We start from the raw sequence: 9621 nt of genomic DNA on the forward strand, positions 1-9621 counted from the left end.
AGATCTCTGAAATTCTGTTCATTTTTATTTCAATCTGTTGTCTCTGACCTTTACATTAAATAGTTACTATTAACCTACCTGGACATTCCCTTAGTTTTTCCTCTGTCAACTCTATTTGACTTTTAGTCCATCAGGAGTATCTTTCTTTTTCAGATACTGTATTTTTCAAGTCTAGAATTTCCATTAATTCTTTATCATCTCTATTTTTCTGCAGAGGTTTTCTATTTATTTACTCACTTTGAATATACTGCATTTACTTCATACTAGATGGTCATAATGGCTGTTTTAAATACTGTCTGTTACTTCCAACATCTGTGCCATCTTGGTCTTTAGTCACTGATCTTTTCCAGTGGCACTACTACTCCACTGTCCTTGTTATTTGTATGTCATGTAATTTTGGGGTGTATCCTTGACATTATAAATGCTAAGATGTAGACTCTGGATTTTGTTATTTTTCTCCTATGAGTGTTCTTTCTTTTGTTTAGCATACTAGTATTTTGTCTCAACTTGGAAAAGCAAATGTTTACTTTTGGATGAAAGCTATGCCCTGATTCAAACATTCTATGTTTAGCCGAAATGTTTTGAATCTGTTCAGTAGATGTGTAAATCAGGTAAGCCAGCTATGTGGAAAGACAGAATGTGGGAATCTGGCTTATAGCTCTTTCACTTCTAAGATTTCCCTTATGTCTTCTGGCTGTGGTTTCCCCAGATTTAGTTTCCTGGTTCTCTGCTGAAGAGGACTACAGATTTCCTCACCAGCACCCTAGACACCTACCAGCCATGTCTAAAGCTTAAAACTCACAAAAACAGCCAATGGCTCCATTCAATGCAGCTCCTCCACTATGATTTCTGTATTAGCCTTCCCTTTTTATATTGGACCTCCCTGGTGGCCCAGACGGTAAAGCGTCTGCTACAATGTGGGAGACCCAGGTTCAAACCCTGGGTCGGAAAGATCTCCTGGAGAAGGAAATGGCAACCCACTCCAGTATTCTTGCTGGAAAATCCCATGGATGGAAAAGCCTGGTGGGCTACGGTCCATGGGGCTGCAAAGAGCTGGGCACGACTGAGCGACTTCACTTCTTCTTCTTCACTTTACTCTAGTGCCCTCAAGCGGCTGCTTTTTGTTTTATATCCAGAGCTTACAGCTTTTTTCCTGGTAGCGGTGTCCATCAGTAGGACCATTCTTTGTTATTATATAAAGCAAAGGCCTCCTTTCCTTTTCCTTTGATGCCTATTTTCAACTTCAGGAGGCCCTGACCTTGAGAGTTACTATTAGTTTGTCCAAGAAAGTATTCCTTCCTTTTAGTCAACAAACAAGATGTCCCTTTGGTGTTTTCAAAGAGTATTTGGTTCTTCTCAGTTATTTCCACACTTGTTTGTGTATGAGCAAATAACTTCTCCCAGAGGACTGAGGGATCTGGATAGGTCTGGCTGCATTTTGTTCTCCCATGTATGACTCAAGAGGATTTAGGAAATTAAAAAGATTTTGTGCTTTAGTGATATAATTTTTAAAAAATAATAATAGTAGCTTCAAGAAAGTATATTTCTTTGGTAGCATGGAAACAGTGCATGCTTAGTCGTTCAGTTGTGTCTGACTCTTTGCAACCCCATGGACTGTAGCCCACTGGGCTCCTCTGTCCATGGGGTTCTCCAGGCAAGAATATGAGATTGGGTAGCTATTCCCTTTTTCAGGGGCTCTTCCAGACCCAGGGATTGAACCCAGGTCTCCTGCATTGCAGGTGGATTTTTTACCATCTGAGCCAGACCATAAAGCAAGAGATGTGGGCCCCAAGCCTGGCACCGTCAAATGACTCGCATGTCTACTCCTCTGTTTCCTGATCACTAGAAATGTCTCCGTTCAGTTCAGTCGCTCAGTCGTGCCCAAACTCTTTTGCGACCCCATGGACTGCAGCACGCCAGGCTTCCCTGTCCATCAACAACTTCTGGAGCTTGCTCAAACTCATGTCCATCGAGTCAGTGATGCCATCCAACCATCTCACCCTCTGTCATCCCTTTCTCCTCCTGCCTTCAATCTTTCCCAGCATCAGGGTCTTTTCCAGGAAGTCAGTTCTTCGTATCAGGTGGCCAAAGTACTGGAGTTTCAGCTTCAGCATCAGTCCTTCCAATGAATATTCAGGACTGATTTCCTTTAGGATGGACCTCCTTGCAGTCCAAGGGACTCAAGAGTCTTCTCCAACGCCACAGTTCAAAAGCATCAATTCTTCGGTGCTCAGCTTGTCTAGTTCATCTCTGTAAGACTGCAGTGACCTTTTAATCGCATAGGAAAAAACCTCTACTATGTGCTAACGCTAAGTATCACAATGTTAAATGAATAGTCATTCTTTCCCAGTTTAAACACTGAAATATACTGAACATTAACAAAATCAGTGTTCTGTGCTTTCACTCTCAAAACTTAAATTCAATACTATTTTCAAAAGGCTTGTTTATGATGATGGTGGTTATCCCACAAGTTTACAGTTGTTATTGCTCAAATGTTTTGTTATTACTGGCAAACTTGTAATAACCCTTTTATGATCCTTTAGGGTATCTATTCCATCTATTCTATTCCAACTTCTATAATTTCCCTATTATCAGGAATCCTATGGGTAATTATGTCTTTTCTGGCATTGTTAGAACTTCAGGCTAAATCTACTTGAAGCCAACAAGCTGCATTATAAAAGAAGCACCCTTTAAAAGTCAAGACATCTGGTACTATGGAGATTAGAATCGATTGATTTCAATCAGATGATTATGAATTGGTAGTTACTCACATTCATCTCTGCACTTAAGAACATTCTAAGTAAGCTAATCAGCACTAAAATACAAATGTAGAATCACAGCTAAAAAATCTGAAAAAGAAGCCATGACCTCAACTGTGAGAAGCCTGCTCCTCTCAAGGATTTCATAGTCGTCTATCCTTCCCAAGCTCCCAAGTGCACATTCGGTGTCCTTCTTATGGTCTGGTAGTCAAAAGAACTGAAAGACCAAAAGAGAGATTTTCCATGTGAAAAGTAAGAAAGCCAGAGCATAGTCCAGTGCTGTCCAGTAGAAACAGAACGAGAGCCACACATGTGATTTTAAATCTTCTAGAAGCCACATTTTAAAAAGTAAAATAAAAACAAATTTTAATAACCTATTTTTACTCCAATTTGTCCAAAATATTATCATTTTAATATGAAATCCACATTAAAATGAATGAAATACATATTTTATATTCCTTATTGTGCTAAGCCTTCAAATTCTAGAGTATATTTTATCCTTACTATTCACACCACCTCTATTCCAAGTACTCAGCAGACATAAGGAGCTAGGAGCTATCTATTAGATAGCACTGCCCAATACATTTTTCTTGCCACATATTCATTTTTCTGTTTTCATCTAATGTTGTCCAACTATAAACACAGATTCAAGGTAACCATAACTACTATTACGTTCCAGAGATGAAAATTAGTTACTCAAGAAAAGTTGTTTTATGAGTATATTGTGATGACAACTGAACAATATACTCATAAAACGTAACTTTTTTATGTTTTATGAGTATATTCCACCACCAAAAGAATACATATATATTTATACACATAAGTATATATACCAACAAAAGAATGATACTCAGATGTGCTCTTTCTGTAAAACTTTGTAATTAAAAAATTAAAAATGAGTATAAATGTGGTAGAATTTCAGGCCCAGAACTCTTCTTTTCCTTTAACATGAGGGAAACCACCAGGGCAGCAGTTTCTTATGATACAACTTCAACTGTGTCATGTCTTTACTTGGAAACAGACTTCCTCTCATTCATGACAGAGTCCATAGACCATGATTGACTAAAAAAGGACCTAAGTCACAGCTTCAAAAATACAGGACCACTTTTCTTGGGCACTGACAGACTGTTAGAGGAAGAGAACAGAGGAAACCTCGGGCAATTATCAAAGTGCTGTCCTCTCACTATACAAAACCAGTCCCTAGAGAAACAATGATCCACCTAAACTCATACAGCAAGTTGACAGCAGATTCAGATTGATAATCTACATGTCTGGTTTTGTAACTTTCTGTTCAGTGTGTTGAATGTCACACAATCAAGCCTACTATATATGTATTTCTACTGCACAGAGGCACAGTGGTACTTCCCCACATTTTTTCTATGTAGGTTCTCAGTAATACATATATTAGGCATGAAGAAGCACAACTGATTCTAAAATGTAAGAACTGCAGCCTAGTTCTAAAGTAGAGGAAAGAGGCCTACAGTATAGCACCCTTGCAGAACATATATAGCTTTCAAATTAAGAGGTAAAAACAAGTTCGGGTTCTAGTTCTGGTAAAAACCAGCTGTGTGACCTTCAGCAAATCTCTTAGCATCTCCATGAGCCAATCTCCTTATGTGCAAAATGACTGGCAGTGGGAGGATTAGATTATTTCTAAGATCTCTTCCAGTTCTAAGATACTTACTCTAATTCCTGCTAGACAAATGATTATATAACAGCAACCTTTCTAAGTTTGTCTTCTACTTAAAAGAAAAAGGAATGCTACCACCTGTTCTCTTTATGGATACTTTAAGGATTTGGTCAAATTATATTGAATGTTTTATAGAGAAAAAAATCAAATCTCAAACAACCACTACCATAACAACACTTTTTCTCAATAAGCAAGCCTCCTACACTACTAAGTATCACACAAAGCAATAGCATGCTTAAAATTATCCTTTCCTTCAGAAAGTTTCACTTTACTGAAACAAAAGTGGAAAATGGATGATCTATAATAAGGTTGCATGAAGAGAGATCTTTTTACATTTTGAACTAAACATAATTGATTATAACGGAAATTCTGACATAAAATATCTTTGTATTCTACCACTGTTTAAACTCATTAAGTAGATACATATACAGCACCTTTTCTGAGCCAGGCAATAGTGAATTAAATTGATATAACACTTGTCCCCATATAACACATGTCCCCTTTACAATCCAGGGTCTAAAAGAAATTAAAATAATGTTCCTTTAAGGATTGAGTAAATAATATAACCATGTCAACTGAGTATGAAAAATTATCTTAAAAAGCAGTTCTTTAAAAACATAGGTCTTAAATTTGTATCCTACTGTTGTGTGAAAATTGTATAAATCTTAATTGTGTTGAATTGATTCATTGTGCTTTTCAGGTCTACTATATCCTTCTACTTTTCTGTATATTCATTCTATTAATTTTTGAGAGTTTGATATTGAAACTCCAACTAAACTCTTAATTTATCTACATAAAAAATGAATGTAATATATAGTGGAACTATATGTAACTTTGTTCTGTATGCTCCAAGTCTCCTGTAAATGTGTTATCATATTTTCAAAATTTAAAAATTAAAAAAGTAAATAAAAATACAGATCCTTAGTCCATGTTTACCTTTCTACCTGTACAAGTGATTAAGGAAACAGAAGTGAGCACATTGGTTCTCAAAGTCTTGGAAATGCAGCAGGGTTCAGTTCAGTTGCTCTGTTGTGTCTGACTCTTCGCAATCCCAAGGACTGCAGCACGCCAGGCTTTCCTGTGTTTCCTCAAAACATAAAGACTGTAAGTATATATTTTCTGCACAGCATCACATCAGTAGTTCCTCTCAAGGATTTCATAGTTATCTATCCTTCCCATGATCTTCCAAAAGAAAGCCAAGCTCCCATACTCTTAATTTCCAACAATTACCAACACAGAGAATCAATAGAAAGCAGGATGCAACTGTTCGTATTCCATTTGCTGGCCCTTATCTGAATGGGCTTTAAGTGATTAACATTTTGCTAAAAAGGTCTTTCCATGTGTATGTTTTGCCTAAAAAACCCTGGGGCTTCCTTAATTGTTTAATTATGAGTTTCTTTAGGTTCTAGTAAAGATGAGGGATTGCCCAGTATCACTCCTGCTACTACTGTGTTTCTGCTGAAAAAAATGTGAAAAGCAAAATTTCACAGGATATTTTTGCAATAAGGAAATGTGAAGAGATTCCCTTCGTAAAAATACAAAAACAAGTTCTATTCTGCCTTGCATTCTGAAAATACAATAAGTTAAATGGACCAATGATCACTCTTGGAAAACAATATCAGCATTCCTCATTTTTCACAACTAAAAACCTAAACCAAAGAGCCTCTGTGGTACGAACTTTGATTATTACGGTCCTGGAAAAGAAACACAGATGAAGAAAAGACATCTCTGTAACAGAACAAGGAAAAACACATAAACCCGTAAGAGCTGAAGAAGGAAAAATACAGTAAACCCAGTATCATCCACCCCGTATCTATAGACCACCTTTTGTAAGACGGCTGTCTACCTCTGCTAACGAGAGGGGTAGAGTCTAATGTCAGAGAATCAAACACATTTGAAGAGAAAACAGGGGCAGAAGAGATCACTTCTATAAGGCACCAGCCAAATGCCGATTTGTATGTAGTGGTTTCTTTCAAAATACTCAATCACACCTAATAATTGGCAGCAAACACAAAAAGGCTCCCACTCTCATGCTGTTGCATTCACTTCCCCCAGGGTATGTGGCCATTTGTGGCCAGTAGCAGCAGCGAGAGAAAACCCCAGGGGGACTAGACAGTTCTATCCACCCCCCCACCCCCTACCTCTCCTGCATCTACACCCCTCTGCTATTAATATACTTTCATCTGGTGGTGTAGGAAGGGGTCCTTAAAAGCATCAAAGGAACATTTTTCTGGGTGGAGAGAGAGCTAAAAGGATTATTCTGTCATTAAAGAAAAATATAAAGACAAGCCCAAATAATCAAATTCAATTGATGTTTCCTGAACACTTTTCATTTAATAAGCTCCTCAATGGTAAGACCACATCCCACTCCTAGAATAAGGTATGTCTTATAGAACCCCCACAAAAGAATGAGCATTCCTTTGTACAGAATGCTTCCTTTATAACAATTCTGATTTTTGCCACTTAAAAACTATTTTTTTCATCTTCACCATGTCAAAATTAAAATCGAATTAGCTGGAGAATTAGCTGGTTCTAATCTCAGCAGTTACAATAATATATGTACTTTCTTGTTTACAAATTTCATAACTATATGGACAGGACCCTTTTTAGGTATGTCCAATGACTAATGAGATAGATTAACTTGTGAATTTCACCGTTAATGGGTACTGACTACTACAAGTGCAGCACCAGGCCATCTGACTTATTTGATATGGATTATCAGAACACACAGAATGGACAGGCCTCTGACAGTCATTTGTTTCCCAAGCATTTACTGAGCACTTAGCATGTGCCGCGCTACTTGCTGGAATATCATCCTAAAAAAAGACAGTTCTCCTGCCCTCTGGTACCTTCAGCCTACTGGGAGTGATGATCAGAGAGCTGAAAAGTGAGGAAAAACGGTGGAGTAACTGTTTTGCTGGGGAATTATGTTACCCAAGAGATAACCGAGGTCACATTCAGGGGCCGGAAAAGACTTCCAGGGGAACAGGATGACTGAACAGAGGCCTGGAAGGAGCAGAGAAGTTAGCCAGGTGATGATGAACAACAAATGTTCTTTTTAAAAAAATCATTTGACACAAAATCAGCTTAGGACTAAGGAACATTTGCAGACATGTGTTGCTCCTAAGCCATTTAATCAGGATAAATTTTCTGCAGGAGATAAGCCTTGAGCATAATTTTCAGAAAAAGAAATTACAGCTTTAAGGTAGAATAGCACTCTTGTGTTCCATCAGTCTTTGGTTTTACTCTAAACGGACAAAAAGAAAAATTAAAATTATAAAAACATAAATACTAAGCCTCTAGGGCAGTCCTAGAATATGCTAAAACACTCCCAGACATTTTTATTATTATTTAGAGAGGAAACAGTAAGCACACAGTTCCTTGAAATATTTTGGGTACCTCTAGGCTTCTGTGTTGGCTTTGATCTCTACTTCAGGACTTCTGATACCCGATTATCCAAAACAAATAATTAGGGAACCCCTCACATTGAGGAGAATTACCTATAGTGATGATACAGAGATCTCAAAGCCTAATGCCAGTAACACACTTCTTTCTCTGAAGAAAAACTCAATAATGAATGCAAGAGCAGTAGTAGAAGCCACAGCACCAGCATTCAACTCCATGGAACACTTACCAAGGGTGAGAAGAGTGAGAAAGTTCATGATCTCATTTTATTATTACAAAACTTCTGTGAGGTAGGCACTACTGTTACCTTTGTTTTATGAAGGAGAAGATAAGCTTAGGTAAGTTAATTAAGGTGCCTTGAGTCACACACAGCTGGTTGCTGCTGGAGTGGGATTTAAACACAGGCTTGCCTAACCCCCAGCTCAGGCTTTTCAGTCACTGGAGGTACTTGCCTACTGCATCTAACACCATCAACCAAAGCCCAAGTATAACACAGGGGAAAGAAAAGAGACTCCCCCTCCGCCAGCAGAACAAGAGTAAAGATGACAAGGGATAGCATAGAGCTAACACTGCAGGGGAATTACAATCTAATGGAGAAGCGACTGGGGAGATGGGGAAAAGCAGCTCTGACTTAGGTTGCTGAAATAACTCAGGATTTAAGTTGATTAAAAGAATCTACAAACAACAAGAAGCTGCAGCAATGCTTCCGGATTCACCTTTGAGCATGGATTCTATTGCTCCGTTAGCTCTTTGAACAAACAGAGGTTGGGCTTCCTCCTTGCCCTGAGGTAACTGGCATTAGAATGGCAATTTTGAAAAGTAAAAAATTTCCATTCTTCTTTATGTATTCAACAATATAGTAGTATTGTGTTTTAAGGAAGAGCAATAATCCTTGCTTTCATCTTTGAATTTTGAAATAAACCGTCCACCTATGTCATCAGCTTGCCTAATAGCTATTATGGCTTCCCTAATAGTTTCAGTTGGTAAAGAATCTGCCTGCAATGCAGGAGACTCCGGTTTGATTCCTGGGTCTGGAAGATTCCCTGGAGAAGGGATAGGCTACCCACTCCAGCATTTTTGTGCTTCCCTTGTGGCTCAACTGGTAAAGAATCCACCTGCAATGCAGGAGACCTGGGTTCAATCCCTGGGTTGGGAAGATCCCCTGGAGAAGGGAAAGGCTACCCACTCCAGTATTCTGGCCTCAAGAATTTCATGGACTATAGTCCATAGGGTCGCAAAGAGTCAGACATGACTGAGCGACTTTCACATGTCATCAGCAGGGGAATTAAATCTACTGGATTAGCAATATTTCTCAAATAAATATTTGCTGTTTTGTCTTAATTTTTGTTGGACTGTTTGAAACTCTCTTCCTTTTTTAATACACATCCTGCCTAGTCACATCCTCAAAATACCACAGGTAATGTTTGTTCCAGGAGTCAGCAAACTAAAGCCCACAGGCCAAATCGGGGCCCATTGCATGTCTTTTGTAAACAAAGTTTTATTGAAACACAGCCATGCGCATTCATTTACATTGTGTCTGTGTCTGCTTTCTTACTACGCCAGTGAAGCTGAAGAGTTGCAGAGACTTTAAGGACCACAAAGCCTCAAGCATTTAGTGTCTGGCCTTTTATAATAATAATAAAGTTTGCTGCTCCCTGACCCTACACCACTGATGAGTCCCCAGATAGAAGACATCATTATTCTTCTCTAGAATCTGGCATCTGGATTCCCCTTAATTCACTCATTTGTTAATCAACTAATGTTTGT

Source organism: Giraffa tippelskirchi, chromosome 8, assembly GCF_054371585.1.
Source record: "Giraffa tippelskirchi isolate mGirTip1 chromosome 8, T2T-mGirTip1v1.2.pri, whole genome shotgun sequence".
Lineage (NCBI taxonomy): Eukaryota > Metazoa > Chordata > Mammalia > Artiodactyla > Giraffidae > Giraffa > Giraffa tippelskirchi.